At 43.3% G+C, this 17587-nt stretch overlaps 1 pseudogene; it reads left to right on the forward strand.

Moving 5' to 3' along the window:
- Positions 1–17316, forward strand: part of LOC106562802 (ATP-binding cassette sub-family C member 12-like) — an 88665-nt pseudogene extending 71349 nt beyond the window's left edge.
- Positions 17317–17587: the final 271 nt, after the last annotated feature.

Genomic DNA, 17587 nt, shown 5'->3' on the forward strand with positions numbered 1-17587 from the left:
TGGTTGTTGTTGTTTATTATGTTTGTTGTTGTTGCTGTTGATGATGTCTGTTGATATTTGTTGTTGTTGTTGTTGTTGTCTGGTAGTGTCTAAGTACCAGCTGGTGACTCAGGAGGGTTCTCAGGAGGGTTCTGTTACCTGGAGGACCTACCACCAGTACTGTAAAGCTGCAGGAGGTTAGAAACACACCTTACACACACACCACACTCTGAACCTTAATTAACCCCGAGTTAACCCTGACCTACCACCAGTACTGTAAAGCTGCAGGAGGTTAGAAACACACCTTACACACACACCACACTCTGAACCTTAACCCCAAATTATCCCTGACCTACCACCAGTACTGTAAAGCTGCAGGAGGTTAGAAACACACCTTACACACACACCACACTCTGAACCTTAACCCCGAGTTAATCCTGACCTACCACCAGTACTGTAAAGCTGCAGGAGGACAGAAACACACCTCATTCACCTCAGCCAATCAGCTTTACTCCTCACACCTAGTGGAGCAAGGATACTCAGATCTAAGCAAATCATTAATCTTTCACTTGACTCCAATATTGTAGCGGTATAGTGTGGGTTATGTTGAGTCATGCTGAATCCTGTATCTCCTCTTGTCTCTCTGGTCTCTCCTCTCCCCTTTGGTCTCTCCTCTGTTCTCCCCTCTTGTCTCTCCTCTATACTCTGGTCTCTCCTTTCCTCTACCCACATTTCTCCTCTGGTCTCTCCTCTGTTCTCCCCTCTGGTCTCTCCTCTGGTCTCTCCTTTCCTCTACCCTCATTTCTCCTCTGGTCTCTCCTCTGGGGTCTCCTTTGGTCTCTCTTATGGTGTCTCTTCTCTCCTCTGGTTTCTCCCCTGGTCTCTCCTCTGGTCTCTTCTCTGGTCTCCACTCTGCTCTGGTTTCTCCTCTGATGTCTCTTCTGTTCTCGCCTCTCTCTTCTGGTCTCTCCTCTGGTCTCTCCTCTCTCTTCTGGTCTCTCCTCTCTCTTCTGGTCTCTCCTCTGGTCTCTCCTCTCTCCTCTGGACTCTCCTCTCTCCTCTGGTCTCTCCTCTGGTCTCTCTCCTGGTTTCTCCTCTGGTCTCCACTGGTCTCTCATCTCTCCTTTGGTCTCTCCTCTGGTTTCTCCTCTTGTCTCTACTCTCTCCTCTTGTCTCTGGTCTCTCATATTTTCTCTCGTCTGGTATCTCCTCTGGTCTCTAGTCTCTCCTCTGGTCTCACCTCTCCTCTCTCCTCTGGTCTCTCCTCTGGTCTCCCCTCTCCTCTCCTCTGGTCTCTCCTCTGGTCTCCCCTCTCCTCTCATCTGGTCTCTCCTCTGGTCTCCCCTCTCCTCTCATCTGGTCTCTCCTCTGGTCTCCCCTCTCCTCTCCTCTGCTCTCCCATCTGGTGTCTCTGGTCTCCAGGGTACATCCTGCTGTCTCTCATCATCATCGCCTTTATCTGCTTGGTGGGGACCACTGCCTTCAGTAACTGGTGGCTCAGCTACTGGCTGGAGCAGGGATCAGGGGTAAGTCTACTGTAGTTACTTTTCCTTATGTTTTCAAATGTTTGTCAATTGACCCTTCGCTAAGCCCCAACCCCTTTTGGTTACTGTTGCAACCTCTGACAACATTAATCTGGAAGACCAATTCATCACTCAAACCACTGGCGAAATCCACCTTACAGTGATGTTGATGGAGGACCAATTCATCACTCAAACCACTGGTGAAATCCCCTTACAGTGATGATGATGATGGAAGACCAATTCATCACTCAAACCACTGGTGAAATCCCCTTACAGTGATGATGATGATGGAAGACCAATTCATCACTCAAACCACTGGTGAAATCCACCTTACAATGATGTTGATGGGGGTTTTTTTCACAATGAAATTAAACACAGACTACCCCTTGTTAATCAGAATACACGTGGGTACGTTGTGATGGACTGGTATTACAATTTATTTATTCACGGGGAACCTGGTAAAATGATGTTTTGTATTGTGGCTAGCCACTGAACGGCTCTGAATTCACTGTCGGCAAGCAGTCAAAGCTATAACCACCTTTTGGAAGCTAACTATTTCCCCTCAAATTTGCATCATGATGACAGCAGATGAGAGTTGGTTTCAGAACATGGCTAACTTAGCTAGCTAACATACATTTTGCGAAAACATGTTATATGGAGCGGCTAGCTAGCGTTAGCAAAAGTTTTGGTGGTCAATGAGACAGAGTTAGCTAACCAGCGGAGCTAGCAAAACAATGTAACGAAAGTATAATTTAGGATTCAACAAATACTAATATCAACAGGCTGTGTATTTCAGGAATCACAGTAGCGCCTGGTGCACTGTTAAATTATTTAGCCGTTTAAAACTATTTCTGTTTTGAAGAAAACTCAGTTTCTGCCATTTCCCTTACTGGCTTTCTCTTGCGTTTGAAACGTGAGCTTGTCCGAGATGATGTCGGACTCGACGACAGTTGCTATCCACTGGAGCGCTGCGATTGGTTTTCCCCCCAAAATTCTAGAGCTTTACAAAAGGGTCAATTGCATCAACAGTTTGTCGTTCCTATTTTAGCAAATCAGATGACATCTGTGGCTCGCACAAGTAATTATTTTTTTTAACATAACATGCTGCATCTGTTTCTATAGACTAGTTAACCTCTATGGGCTAGGTGGGACGCTTGCGTCCCACCTACGTAACAGCCACTGGCAGCCTGTGGCGCGATTTTCAAAACCGTAAAAATCCTATTACTTCAATTTCTCAAACATATGACTATTTTACAGCTATTTAAAGACAAGACTCTCGTTAATCTAACCACACTGTCCGATTTCAAAAAGGCTTTACAACGAAAGCAAAACATTAGATTATGTCAGCAGAGTACCAAGCCAGAAATAATCAGACACCCATTTTTCAAGCCAGCATATAATGTCACCAAAACCCAGAAGACGGCTAAATGCAGCACTCACCTTTGATCTTCATCAGATGACAACCCTAGGACATTATGTTATACAATACATGCATGTTTTGTTCAATCAAGTTCATATTTATATCAAAAACCAGCTTTTTACATTAGCATGTGACGTTCAGAACTAGCATACCCCCCGCAAACTTCCGGGGAATTCGCTAACATTTTACTAAATTACTCACGATAAACGTTCACAAAAAGCATAACAATTATTTTAAGAATTATAGATACAGACCTCCTCTATGCACTCGATATGTCCGATTTTAAAATAGCTTTTTGGTGAAAGCACATTTTGCAATATTCTAAGTACATAGCCCAGGCATCACGGGCTCGCTATTTAGACACCCGGCAAGTTTAGCACTCACCATAATCATATTTACTATTATAAAAGTTTGATTACCTTTTGTTGTCTTCGTCAGAATGCACACCCAGGACTGCTACTTCAATAACAAATGTTGGTTTGGTCCAAAATAATCCATCGTTATATCCGAATAGCGGCGTTTTGTTCGATGCGTTCCAGACACTATCCGAAATAGTAAAGAAGTGTCGCGCATGGCCCAATTCGTGACAATAAAATTCTAAATATTCCATTACCGTACTTCGAAGCATGTCAACCGCTGTTTAAAATCAATTTTTACGCCATTTTTCTCGTAGAAAAGCGATAATATTCCGACAGGGAATCTCCTTTTCGGCAAACAGAGGAAAAAATCCCAAAGGCGGGGCGGTCGGGTCACGCGCCTAAGCCCAGTGTCCCTTGATCGGCCACTTGAGAAAGGCGATAATGTGTTTCAGCCTGGGGCTGGAATGACGACATTCTGTTTTTTCCCGGGCTCTGAGCGCCTATGGACGACGTGGGAAGTGTCACGTTAGAGCAGAGATCCTTAGTAAATGATAGAGATGGAAAAGAAGTTCAAGAAATGGTCAGACAGGCCACTTCCTGTAAAGGAATCTCTCAGGTTTTGACCTGCCATTTGAGTTCTGTTATACTCACAGACACCATTCAAACAGTTTTAGAAAATTTAGGGTGTTTTCTATCCATATGTAATAAGTATATGCATATTCTAGTTACTGGGTAGGAGTGGTAACCAGATTAAATCGGGTATGTTTTTTATCCAGCCGTGTCAATACTGCCCCCTAGCCCTAACAGGTTAATGTGTGATTTTCAGACAGCGAACGTGTCGAATTCCACCGCAGTGAACATCTCCCTGAACCCTGACCTGAGCTTCTACCAGATGGTTTACGGCCTGGTGGTGGTGGCCATGCTGGTCTTCAGCTTCATCAAGGGCTACTCTTTCACCAAAGTTACGCTGCACGCGTCCTCCAAGCTACACGACACCATGTTCAGAAATGTAACTACCACACAACAACACTGTTATCAATCACACTACACCACACCACTGTTATCACACTACCACACAACAACACTGTTATCAATCACACTACCACACAACAACACTGTTATCAATCACACTACCACACAACAACACTGTTATCAATCACACTACCACACAACACTGTTATCGATCACACTACACCACACAACACTGTTATCGATCACACTACACCACACAACACTGTTATCGATCACACTACACCACACAACAACACTGTTATCGATCACACTACACCACACAACAACACTGTTATCAATCACACTATCACACAACACCACTGTTATCAATCACACTACACCACACAACAACACTGTTATCAATCACACAACACCACTGTTATCAATCATACTACACCACACAACACCACTGTTATCAATCACACTACACCACACAACAACACTGTTATCAATCACATTACACCACACAACACCACTGTTATCAATCACACTACACCACACAACAACACTGTTGTCAATCACACTACACCACACAACAACACTGTTGTCAATCGTATTGAAAAGGACAGGGGAGAGGGACAATGCGGGATGATAACCAAAAGTTATTGATGAGGAATTCCATAGCGTTGAATCTTGGAAGAAGAAAGGGGACATCCCTGTCTTGTTCCACAACAAATAGCTGGGTTGGTGTTATACCTTTACTTTGGGATATAAAGAACCTTGATCACCCTGGACTATCTGGGGTTCAGACCCTGGGCAACCTCATGAGTCATGTTACTTTACATTTTAGCAGTGGATAGGTCTCTGAAGATATACACTACCATTCAAAAGTTTGGGGTCACTTAGAAATTTCCTTTGTTTTTGAAAGAAAAGCCATTGGCCATTTTGAGTCTGTAATCAAACCCACAAATGCTGATGCTCCAGATACTCAACTAGTCTAAAGAAGGCCAGTTCTTTAATCAGGACAACAGTTTTCAGCTCTGCTAACATAATTGCGAAAGGGTTTTCTAATGATCAATTAGCCTTTTAAAATGATAAACTTGGATTAGCTAACACAACGTGCCATTGGAACACAGGAGTGATGGTTGCTGATAATTGGCCTCTGTACGCCTATGTATATACTCCATTAAAAATCAGCCGTCTCCAGCTACAATAGTAATTTACAACATTAACAATATCTACACTGTATTTCTGATCAATTTTATTTTATTTTATTTTAAATCCATCAGTCCTCTCATCACCCTAACCCTATCCCCTGGGTCCTGTCTGTGTTGTAGATCCAGTAGGGTTGTGTTCCATCAGTCCTCTCATCACCCTAACCCCTTGGTCCTGTCTGTGTTGTAGATCCAGTAGGGTTGTGTTCCATCAGTCCTCTCATCACCCTAACCCCTGGGTCCTGTCTGTGTTGTAGATCCTGAACAGCCCCATGAGTTTCTTTGACACCACCCCAACGGGACGTATGGTGAACCGTTTTTCCAAGGACCAGGATGAGGTGGATACCATGCTGCCCTTCAACATGGAGAACTTCCTACAGTTCTGCCTGATGGTCACCTACACCATTGTCACCATCTCAGTCGTGTTCCCTCCCCTACTCATCGCCATCACGCTGCTGGGGGCCATCTTCACCCTCATACTCTAGTGAGTCAACTTTTACCCAGGTGACATACAGTCAGTTTGGTCATTTACCCAGGGTGACACGCAGTCAGTTTGGTCATTTACCCAGGGTGACATGCAGTCTGTTTGGTCATTTACCCAGGGTGACATACAGTCAGTTTGGTCATTTACCCAGGGTGACATACAGTCAGTTTGGTCATTTACCCAGGGTGACATACAATCAGTTTGGTCATTTACCCAGGGTGACATACAATCAGTTTGGTCATTTACCCAGGGTGACATACAGTCAGTTTGGTCATTTACCCAGGGTGACATACAATCAGTTTGGTCATTTACCCAGGGTGACACGCAGTCAGTTTGGTCATTTACCCAGGGTGACATGCAGTCAGTTTGGTCATTTACCCAGGGTGACATGCAGTCTGTTTGGTCATTTACCCAGGGTGACATGCAGTCTGTTTGGTCATTTACCCAGGGTGACATACAATCAGTTTGGTCATTTACCCAGGGTGACATACAATCAGTTTGGTCATTTACCCAGGGTGACACGCAGTCAGTTTGGTCATTTACCCAGGGTGACATACAGTCAGAGCGGTCATTTACCCAGGGTGACATGCAGTCAGTTTGGTCATTTACCCAGGGTGACACGCAGTCAGTTTGGTCATTTACCCAGGGTGACATGCAGTCAGTTTGGTCATTTACCCAGGGTGACATGCAGTCAGTTTGGTCATTTACCCAGGGTGACATAAAGTCTGTTTGGTCATTTACCCAGGGTGACATACAGTCTGTTTGGTCATTTACCCAGGGTGACATACAGTCAGAGCGGTCATTTACCCAGGGTGACATACAGTCAGAGCGGTCATTTACCCAGGGTGACATACAGTCAGAGCGGTCATTTACCCAGGGTGACATACAGTCAGATCGGTCATTTACCCAGGGTGACATACAGTCAGTTTGGTCATTTACCCAGGGTGACATACAGTCAGTTTGGTCATTTACCCAGGGTGACATACAATCAGTTTGGTCATTTACCCAGGGTGACATACAGTCAGTTTGGTCATTTACCCAGAGTGACATACAGTCTGTTTGGTCATTTACCCAGGGTGACATACAGTCAGAGCGGTCATTTACCCAGAGTGACATACAGTCTGTTTGGTCATTTACCCAGGGTGACATACAGTCAGAGCGGTCATTTACCCAGGGTGACATACAGTCAGAGCGGTCATTTACCCAGGGTGACATACAGTCAGATCGGTCATTTACTCAGGGTGACATACAGTCAGTTTGGTCATTTACCCAGGGTGACATGCAGTCAGTTTGGTCATTTACCCAGGGTGACATACAGTCAGTTTGGTCATTTACCCGGGGTGACATGCAGTCAGTTTGGTCATTTACCCAGGGTGACACGCAGTCAGTTTGGTCATTTACCCAGGGTGACATGCAGTCAGTTTGGTCATTTACCCAGGGTGACATACAGTCAGATCGGTCATTTACCCAGGATGACATGCAGTCAGTTTGGTCATTTACCCAGGGTGACACGCAGTCAGATCTAATGAGAAGATTTCTTTAGCAAAATGAACTTAACACCCTCAACACTTAAAATACGTGTCACAAAAGCAGATAAGTCCATCAAAACAGTTTCATTTCTCATCTAATGAGAAAGAAATGGAGCATGAATTTCATTAGATTCATTATCATTGTCCTGACTGTTATTGTTCATTAGCTTCATTATCATTGTCCTTACTGTTATTGTTCATTAGCTTCATTATCATTGTTCTTACTGTTATTGTTCATATATCTTCATTATCATTGTCCTTACTGTTAATGTTCATTAGCTTCATTATCATTGTACTTACTGTTATTGTTCATAAGCTTCATTATCATTGTCCTTACTGTTATTGTTCATATAACTTCATTATCATTGTCCTTACTGTTATTGTTCATATAACTTCATTATCATTGTCCTTACTGTTATTGTTCATAAGCTTCATTATCATTGTCCTTACTGTTATTGTTCATTAGCTTCATTATCATTGTCCTTACTGTTATTGTTCATATAACTTCATTATCATTGTCCTTACTGTTATTGTTCATTAGCTTCATTATCATTGTTCTTACTGTTATTGTTCATTACCTTCATTATCATTGTCCTTACTGTTATTGTCTTCACTGTTATGGTCATCTGTCATCTGTTACCCTCTCTAGGCTAGGCGGGACGAATTCGTCCCACCTACGTAACAGCCACTGCAAGCCTGTGGCGCGATTTTCAAAACGTTAAAAATCCTATTACTTCAATTTCTCAAACATATGACTATTTTACAGCCATTTAAAGACAAGACTCTCGTTAATCTAACCACACTGTCCGATTTCAAAAAGGCTTTACAACGAAAGCAAAACATTAGATTATGTCAGCAGAGTACCAAGCCAGAAATAATCAGACACCCATTTTTCAAGCCAGCATATAATGTCACCAAAACCCAGAAGACAGCTAAATGCAGCACTCACCTTTGATGATCTTCATCAGATGACAACCCTCGGACATTATGTTATACAATACATGCATGTTTTGTTCAATCAAGTTCATATTTATATCAAAAACCAGCTTTTTACATTAGCATGTGACGTTCAGAACTAGCATACCCCCGCAAACTTCCGGGGAATTCGCTAACATTTTACTAAATTACTCACGATAAACGTTCACAAAAAGCATAACAATTATTTTAAGAATTATAGATACAGACCTCCTCTATGCACTCGATATGTCCGATTTTAAAATAGCTTTTTGGTGAAAGCACATTTTGCAATATTCTAAGTACATAGCCCAGGCATCACGGGCTCGCTATTTAGACACCCGGCAAGTTTAGCACTCACCATAATCATATTTACTATTATAAAAGTTTGATTACCTTTTGTTGTCTTCGTCAGAATGCACACCCAGAACTGCTACTTCAATAACAAATGTTGGTTTGGTCCAAAATAATCCATCGTTATATCCGAATAGCGGCGTTTTGTTCGTGCGTTCCAGACACTATCCGAAATAGTAAAGAAGTGTCACGCGCATGGCGCAATTCGTGACAATAAAATTCTAAGTATTCCATTACCGTACTTCGAAGCATGTCAACCGCTGTTTAAAATCAATTTTTACGACATTTTTCTCGTAGAAAAGCGATAATATTCCGACAGGGAATCTCCTTTTCGGCAAACAGAGGAAAAAATCCCAAAGGCGGGGGCGGTCGGGGTCACGCGCATAAGCCCGTGTCCCTTGATCGGCCACTTGAGAAAGGCGATAATGTGTTTCAGCCTGGGGCTGGAACTACGACATTCTGTTTTTTCCCGGGCTCTGAGCGCCTATGGACGACGTGGGAAGTGTCACGTTAGAGCAGAGATCCTTAGTAAATGATAGAGATGGAAAAGAAGTTCAACAAATGGTCAGACAGGCCACTTCCTCTAAAGGAATCTCTCAGGTTTTGACCTGCCATTTGAGTTCTGTTATACTCACAGACACCATTCAAACAGTTTTAGAAAATGTAGGGTGTTTTCTATCCATATGTAATAAGTATATGCATATTCTAGTTACTGGGTAGGAGTGGTAACCAGATTAAATCGGGTATGTTTTTTATCCAGCCGTGTCAATACTGCCCCCTATCCTAAACAGGTTACAATTGCTGTTCCGTATCCGTGTACAGAATGTGGCCCAAACTGCACTGTACTCCAAGTCATGTCCTGTGTGGTGTGTTCTGAGTCCTGTGTGGTGTGTTCTGAGTCCTGTGTGGTGTGTTCTGAGTCGTGTGTGGTGTGTTCTGAGTCCTGTGTGGTGTGTTCTGAGTCCTGTGTGTTGTCAACACAGTATATTCCAGAGGAGCATCAGAGAGATGAAGAGGATGGAGAGTGTGAGTCGTTCCCCCTGGATCTCCCTGACCACCTCTACCATCCAGGGCCTCGGTACCATCCACGCCTACGACAAGAGAGAGCAGTACATCCAGCAGTAAGACATGTCTCCTAACCCTGACCCAAACCCTGACCCTGACCCTGACCCTGACTCTGACCCTGACCCAGACCCTGACTCTGACCCTGACCCTAACCCTAACCCTAACCCTAATCGTGACCCTTACCCTAACCCTGACCCTAACCCTGACCCTAACCTTGACCCTGACCCTAACCCTAACCCTACAATTAGAGAGAGCAGTACATCCAGCAGACTGTTCATCACTACTGTTATCACTACTACTACTACTGCCTTAGAGGAAGGGCACTGCCCCCTGTTATCACTACTACTACTGCCTTAGAGGAAGGGCACTGCCCCCTGTTATCACTACTACTACTGCCTTAGAGGAAGGGCACAGCCCCCTGTTATCACTACTACTGCCTTAGCGGAAGGGCACAGCCCCCTGCTATCACTACTACTACTGCCTTAGAGGAAGGGCACTGCCCCCTGCTATCACTACTACTACTGCCTTAGAGGAAGGACACTACCCCTTGTTGTGACTGATATTATCTCAATAATAATTTCTATTTGTCCTATTTATTTTTGTATTTATGCCTGTACTGTCTGTGTTTTATGTTTTGTATCATTGGTTTTTATTATGTTGTGTTTTGCTCCTTATTGTTATTTTGCTGTTGTTGGTCTGACCATGGTTTCCTCTACCTGGGGAAAATAACTTGGTCTGACCATGGTTTCCTCTACCTGGGGAAAATAACTTGGTCTGACCATGGTTTCCTCTACCTGGGGGAAATAACTTGGTCTGACCATGGTTTCCTCTACCTGGGGGAAATAACTTGGTCTGACCATGGTTTCCTCTACCTGGGGGAAATAACTTGGTCTGACCATGGTTTCCTCTACCTGGGGGAAATAACTTGGTCTGACCATGGTTACCTCTACCTGGGGGAAATAACTTGGTCTGACCATGGTTTCATCTACCTGTGGAAATAACTTGGTCTGATCGTGGTTTCCTCTACTGGGGGAAATAACTTGGTCTGACCATGGTTTCATCTACCTGGGGAAATAACTTGGTCTGCTCGTGGTTTCCTCTACTGGGGGAAATAACTTGGTCTGACCGTGGTTTCCACTACTGGGGGAAATAACTTGGTCTGACCATGGTTTCCTCTACCTGGGGGAAACAATTAAAATAAATGTAAATTAAAAAATTATTATAATAAACACCGTTGTGCATTGTTCTCCAGATTTAAGGAGATGAGTGACAACTCCAACCACTTCCTGTTGTTTAACTGTGGGACACGCTGGCTGTCCTTCTGGCTGGACTTCCTGTCTGCCTCAGTCACTCTGATGGTGGCTCTGTTCGTGGTGCTCAGTTCTCCTGATATCATCAGCCCTGCTATGAAGGGCCTGGCGCTGTCATACACCATACAGGTAGAGTCTAATACACCGTACAGGTAGAGTCTAATAAACCGTACAGGTAGAGTCTAATACACCCTACAGGTAGAGTCTGATACGCCCTACAGGTAGAGTCTGATACGCCCTACAGGTAGAGTCTGATACGCCCTACAGGTAGAGTCTGATACGCCCTACAGGTAGAGTCTGATACGCCCTACAGGTAGAATCTGATACGCCCTACAGGTAGAATCTGATACGCCCTACAGGTAGAGTCTGATACGCCCTACAGGTAGAGTCTAATATAGAGTCTGATACACCATACAGGTAGAGTCTAATACACCCTACAGGTAGATTCTAATGTAGAGTCTAATACACCATACAGGTAGATTCTAATGTAGAGTCTAATACACCATACAGGTAGATTCTAATGTAGAGTCTAATACTACAGGGAAGAGTTGTCAGATGACCAGTTGTGATGGAGTTTGTTGACTGTTTTTTGTTATCTGTTGTCCAGTTGACAGGAATGCTCCAGTACGTAGTAAGACTTTCTACAGAGCTGGAGGCCAAGTTCCTGTCAGTGGAGAGACTACAGGAATACATCGAGGTGAGAACGTCAACACTTTCAACTCAAATACACAAATAATGTCTTACCGTCTTCATTTCCTTAAAATACACTGTTATTCTCCTGTCCAGGGTTGTGTTTCTGAGGCATCCAGGATGCTTTCTGTTATAATCATGTTTCTGTCCAGGGTTGTGTTTCTGAGGCATCCAGGATGCTTTCTGTTATAATCATGTTTCTGTCCAGGGTTGTGCGTCTGAGGCGTCCAGAAGAGTTAAAGACGCCCTCATCCCAGAAGGTTGGCCTCATAAAGGGGCCATCTCCTTAAGGACTACACGATGAGGTACAGAGCCAACACCCCCATCGTGCTCGACGGACTACAGCTCAACATCCAGCCCAGGGAGAAGAAGTTTGGCATCGTGGGGAGAACAGGCTCCGGTAAGGCCTCAGTCCAACACATTGTCAGAGTTTAACTTGTCTGTACTGTTTCTTTATGCCTGCTACTGGTGGCTAACTGTATTTCACAGGCTCCGGTAAGGCCTCAGTTTAGACTGCACCACTCACTGTCATAATGTTAGCATGAAACACCACAGTTAACATTGTCATTGCTATATTGTCCTGACCAGTAATAGGGGTTATTTGTTATTTTAGTTTGTTCAGGATGTGGCAGAGGGTATTTGTTTTGTGGTTCGGGGTGGTGGTTTGTTTAGTAGGGTATTTGATTTATGTATTCCGGGGGTTTTTGGGCACTGTTCTATGTTAGTGTATTTCTATGTTCTGTCTAGTCTTTTGTATTTCTATGTTTTGTTTATTGGGGTTGGACTCTCAATTGGAGGCAGGTGTTTTCTAGTTGCCTCTGCTTGAGAGTCCTATATATAGGCGTGTGTTTGAGTGCTTGGTGGGAGATTGTTCTGTGTATAGCCTTGTGCCTTACCAGCCTGTGAATAGTCATTGTGTTTTCTTTGTTTGTTTTGGTTCTCCTTCTTGTCCGTTTATAATAAAGAAGATGAGTGCACATTTCCCCGCTGCATTTTGGTCTATATCCGACGACAACCGTTACATATATACAGTACATTCCGAAAGTATTCAGACCCCTTGACTTTTTCTCACATTTTGTTACATTTTACAGCCTTATTCTAAAATGTATTAAATAGTTTTTTTTTTCCCCCCTCATCAATCTACACACATCTCCATAATAACTAAGCAAAAACGGGTATTTAGACATTTTTTAAAATGTATTCATTCCCTGTAGCTCAGTTGGTAGAGCATGGTGTTTGCAAAGCCAGGGTTGTGGGTTCGATTCCCACGGGGGGGCCAGTACAAAACAAACAAAAAAATTGCATGAAATGTATGCACTCACTACTGTAAGTTGCTCTGGATAAGAGCGTCTGCTAAATGACTAAAATGTAAAATACTGTAATATCACATAAGTATTCAGACCCTTTACTCAGTACTTTGTTGATGCACCTTTGACAGCTATTACAGCCTCGAGTCTTCTTGGGTATGACGCTACAAGCTTGGCACACCTGTATTTGGGGAGTTTCTCCCATTCTTCTCTGCAGATCCTCTCAAGCTCTGTCAGGTTGGGTGGGGAGCATCACTGCACAGCTATTTTCAGGTCTCTCCAGAGATGTTCGATCGGGTTCAAGTCCAGGCTCTGGCTGGGCCACTCAAGGACAATCAGAGATGTGTCCCGAAGCCACTCCTGCGTTGTCTTGGCTTTGTGCTTAGTGTTGTTGTAGGAACCTTCGCCCCAGTCTGAGGTCCTGAGCACTCTGGGGAGCAGGTTTCATCGAGGATCTCTCTGTACTTTGCTCCGTTCATCTCTCCCTCGATCCTGACTAGTCTCCCTGACACTAAAAAACATCCCCACAGCATGATGGCCAGCTCTAGGAAGAGTCTTGGTGGTTCCAAACTTCTTCCATTTAAGAATGATGGAGGCCACTGTGTTCTTGGGGACCGTCAATGCAGCAGACATGTTTTGGTACCCTTCCCCAGATCTGTGCCTCGACACTATCCTGTCTCGGAGCTCTACGGACAATTCCTTCAACCTCATGGATTGATTTTTGCTCTGACATGCACTGTCAACTGTGGGACCTTATATAGACAGGTGTGTGCCTTTCCAAATCATGTCCAATCAATTGAATTTACCACAGGTGGAGTCCAATCAAGTTGTAGAAACAGGATATACCTGAGCTCAATTTTGAGTCTCATAGCAAAGGTCCTGCATACTTATTGTAAATAAGGTATTATTTGTATAATTGTTTATACATTTGCAAACATTTCGAAAAACCTGTTTTCGCTTTTCCGTTATGGGGCAATGTGTGTAGATTGATGAGGGGGAAAAAAATGATTTAATACATTTGAGAATAAGGCTGTAACGTAACAAAATGTGTAAAAAGGGAAGGGGTCTGAATAGTTTCCTACTGCACTGTATGTTATTAATCGAGCCTGTAGTTAACTTGAAATAGCTAAAAAATAATATCCAACTAGTCAAGTGAATAACTGTTGTTAAAAAGGGGACAAAAGATAAGTATTTTTATACAAGAAGTGTGTGTCAATCGTGAAGCAACATTTAGTTGTCTTTGTTTTATCTTCTTGTGTCTCTGATGTGACCTGGATGTGACCTGTATATGACCTGGATGTGCTGTATATAACCTGGATGTGCTGTATATAACCTGGATGTGTTGTGTGTATATAACCTGGATGTGTTAGTCATAGCTAGTCATACTGTATTCCAGGAAAATGGATTTTACAGTACAGAAATTACCAGGTATTTACTACCTAATTGACATTAGTAAATTGCAATTTTACATAGTCACCTAGCCTCAATTTCCATGCTTCTTCCAGACCTGGAAGGATGGCATTGCGAGACTACACAGCTGGTAGCCTAATAACCTTAATGATAGTTATTAGTCTGGTCTCTCCTCCGTCTTTGTCAGATCATCTTGTTGGATGAAGCGACAGCGTCGATCGACTCGGAGACAGACTCTCTCATCCAGCACACCATCAGAGACGTGTTCCAGGACTGTACCATGCTTACTATTGCTCACCGCATTAACACTGTCCTGGAGTCAGATCGTATACTGGTCATGGACGCCGGAAAGGTAGGCTATACACACGAACACAGACAGGAAGACAGACACACTAGCTAACTGACCTGTTTCAAATCAAATCAAAATCAAATCAAATGTATTTATAAAGCCCTTCTTACATCAGCTGATATCGCAAAGTGCTGTACAAAAAATCCAGCCTAAAACCCCCAAACAGCAAGCAATGCAGGTGTAGAAGCATGGTGGCTAGGAAAAACTCCCTAGAAAGGCCAGAACTTAGGAAGAAACCTAGAGAGGAACCAGGCTATGAGGGGTGGCTAGGAAAAACTCCCTAGAAAGGCCAAAACCTAGAGAGGAACCAGGCTATGAGGGGTGGCCAGTCCTCTTCTGGCTGTGCCAGGTGGAGATTATAACAGAACATGGCCAAGATGTTCAAATGTTCATAAATGACCAGCAGGGTCAGATAATAATAACAAACACATAACCCCACTCTGGGGGGTTTAAGCTGATTCCAACTAAAGCATAAAACTTTAAGGCTCTCTTGTTTCACACGTTTCATGAGAAGCTTTCATGTATTGGCTTCATATTGGTTTTTTAAAAGGGGTTCAAAACAAACTAAACATTGGTGAATATTGATAGACTGAGAGGAGATAATTTATACATCAATCTAACTGATGTGTGTGTGTGTTCTGTGCCCACCTGGCAGGCGGTTGAGTTTGACAGTCCAGAGGTCCTGATGCAGAGACCAGATTCTCAGTTTGCAGCTCTCCTGGCTGCAGGCAACACCGTCAGCACATGAGCCTGGCCCAGGTCTGGTCACCCCTCCATCTGCAGTCTGGACACCCCTCTATCTGCAGTCTGGACACCCATCTATCTGCAGTCTGGATACCCCTCTATCTGCAGTCTGGACACCCCTCTATCTGCAGTCTGGACACCCCTCTATCTGCAGTCTGGACACACCTCTATCTGCAGTCTGGACACACCTCTATCTGCAGTCTGGACACACCTCTATCTGCAGTCTCCGCCCCCTACCTGTCCTTAATTGTCGGACCCCCCACCTGTCCTTAATTGTCGAACCCCCCTTCATCTGTCCTTAATTGTCGGACTCCCCCTTCACCTGTCCTTAATTGTCGGACCCCCCCCACCCCTACCTGTCCTTAATTGTCGGACCCCCCCACCCCTCAACGCTTCCTCTGTTTTCCATGGACACGCATGAATGTGCATGTGCCTGCATGCACCTTATCCAGACAAACAAATGCGCGCACACACACAGGGAATGGTCTGTGCTGAAGCCTAGGGCATTAGCGTCATGCTAGCATTGACTGAGGAGGCTGTATCGGCAGTATCACCTTTATGAAGTGACAAAACAGCAGTAACAGCTTTATGAAGTGACAAAACAGCAGTAACACCTTTATGAAGTGACAAAACAGCAGTAACACCTTTATGAAGTGACAAAACAGCAGTAACACCTTTAGGAAAGTGACAAAACAGCAGTAACACCTTTATGAAGTGACAAAATAGCAGTAACACCTTTATGAAGTGACAAAATAGCAGTAACGCCATTATGAAGTGACAAAATAGCAGTAACACCTTTATGAAGTGACAAAATAGCAGTAACGCCATTATGAAGTGACAAAATAGCAGTAACGCCATTATGAAGTGACAAAACAGCAGTAACGCCATTATGAAGTGACAAAACAGCAGTACCACCTTTATGAAGTGACAAAACAGCAGTAAGTTTTATGATTCACAGCACTTTGTATTTTATATGATTCACATCACTTTGTATTTTATATGATTCCCATAACGGTCTTTTATATGATTCACAGCAGTTTGTATTTTACATGATTCACAGAACTGTCTTTTATATGAGTCCCAGCAGTGTAAACAGGCAGTAAAGAGGATTTATTTTTGACAATCCTAGGTGAATGTTAGCCTGGGTACCCAGACCTGTTTGTGCTGTCATTCCACTCCTTGCCACTGCTTGTCAAATCCCAATGAGTGGCAAGGATACGGAATAACAGCACAAACAGGTCTGGGTACCCAGGCTAGGTAAAGCTAATGTCACAGTGAAATCTCATTCTCATGTCTAGACACCCAGATTCCTGCAGAACTAATCATTACTATTATTGTTATTATTATACGTGGTGAAATGTGACATGTTACGTGGTTTCATCTCCTATATTTATTTTAAGGTGTATTTATTTATTTATTTTGTCTCTGAATTTAACGTTTACGTTGAAAGTGTCAAAGATAAAATAGTGAACGCGGTAGACATGCAACAAAACATAAACCGTCTGTACATATCTATAACTGGATGGATGGTTTAAATTACATTTATAAATTACATTTATTATATCTCATGGGATTGTTTGGGGATGGGTCTGAGAATATGTAACTCTTCCATCTAATACCCATAGTGCTATACGTTTGATTGTTATTTCATTACAATATCCAAAATAACTGTTATAATTTAGCTGTATTACCTCAAAGCACAACTCAAACTTGGACAGCCTAATATTTTAACTTGGAACAACGAACAAACTACATTCAGTAGAACACTAGAGGTGACCTGATTCTACAGAGCTGGTGTCAGAATACTAGAGGTGACCTGATTCTACAGAGCAGGTGTCAGAACACTAGAGGTGACCTGATTCTACAGACCTGGTGTCAGTAAACACTAGAGGTGACCTGATTCTACAGACCTGGTGTCAGTAAACACTAGAGGTGACCTGATTCT

The sequence above is a fragment of the Salmo salar genome, chromosome ssa11 (assembly GCF_905237065.1).
Source record: "Salmo salar chromosome ssa11, Ssal_v3.1, whole genome shotgun sequence".
Classification (NCBI taxonomy): domain Eukaryota; kingdom Metazoa; phylum Chordata; class Actinopteri; order Salmoniformes; family Salmonidae; genus Salmo; species Salmo salar.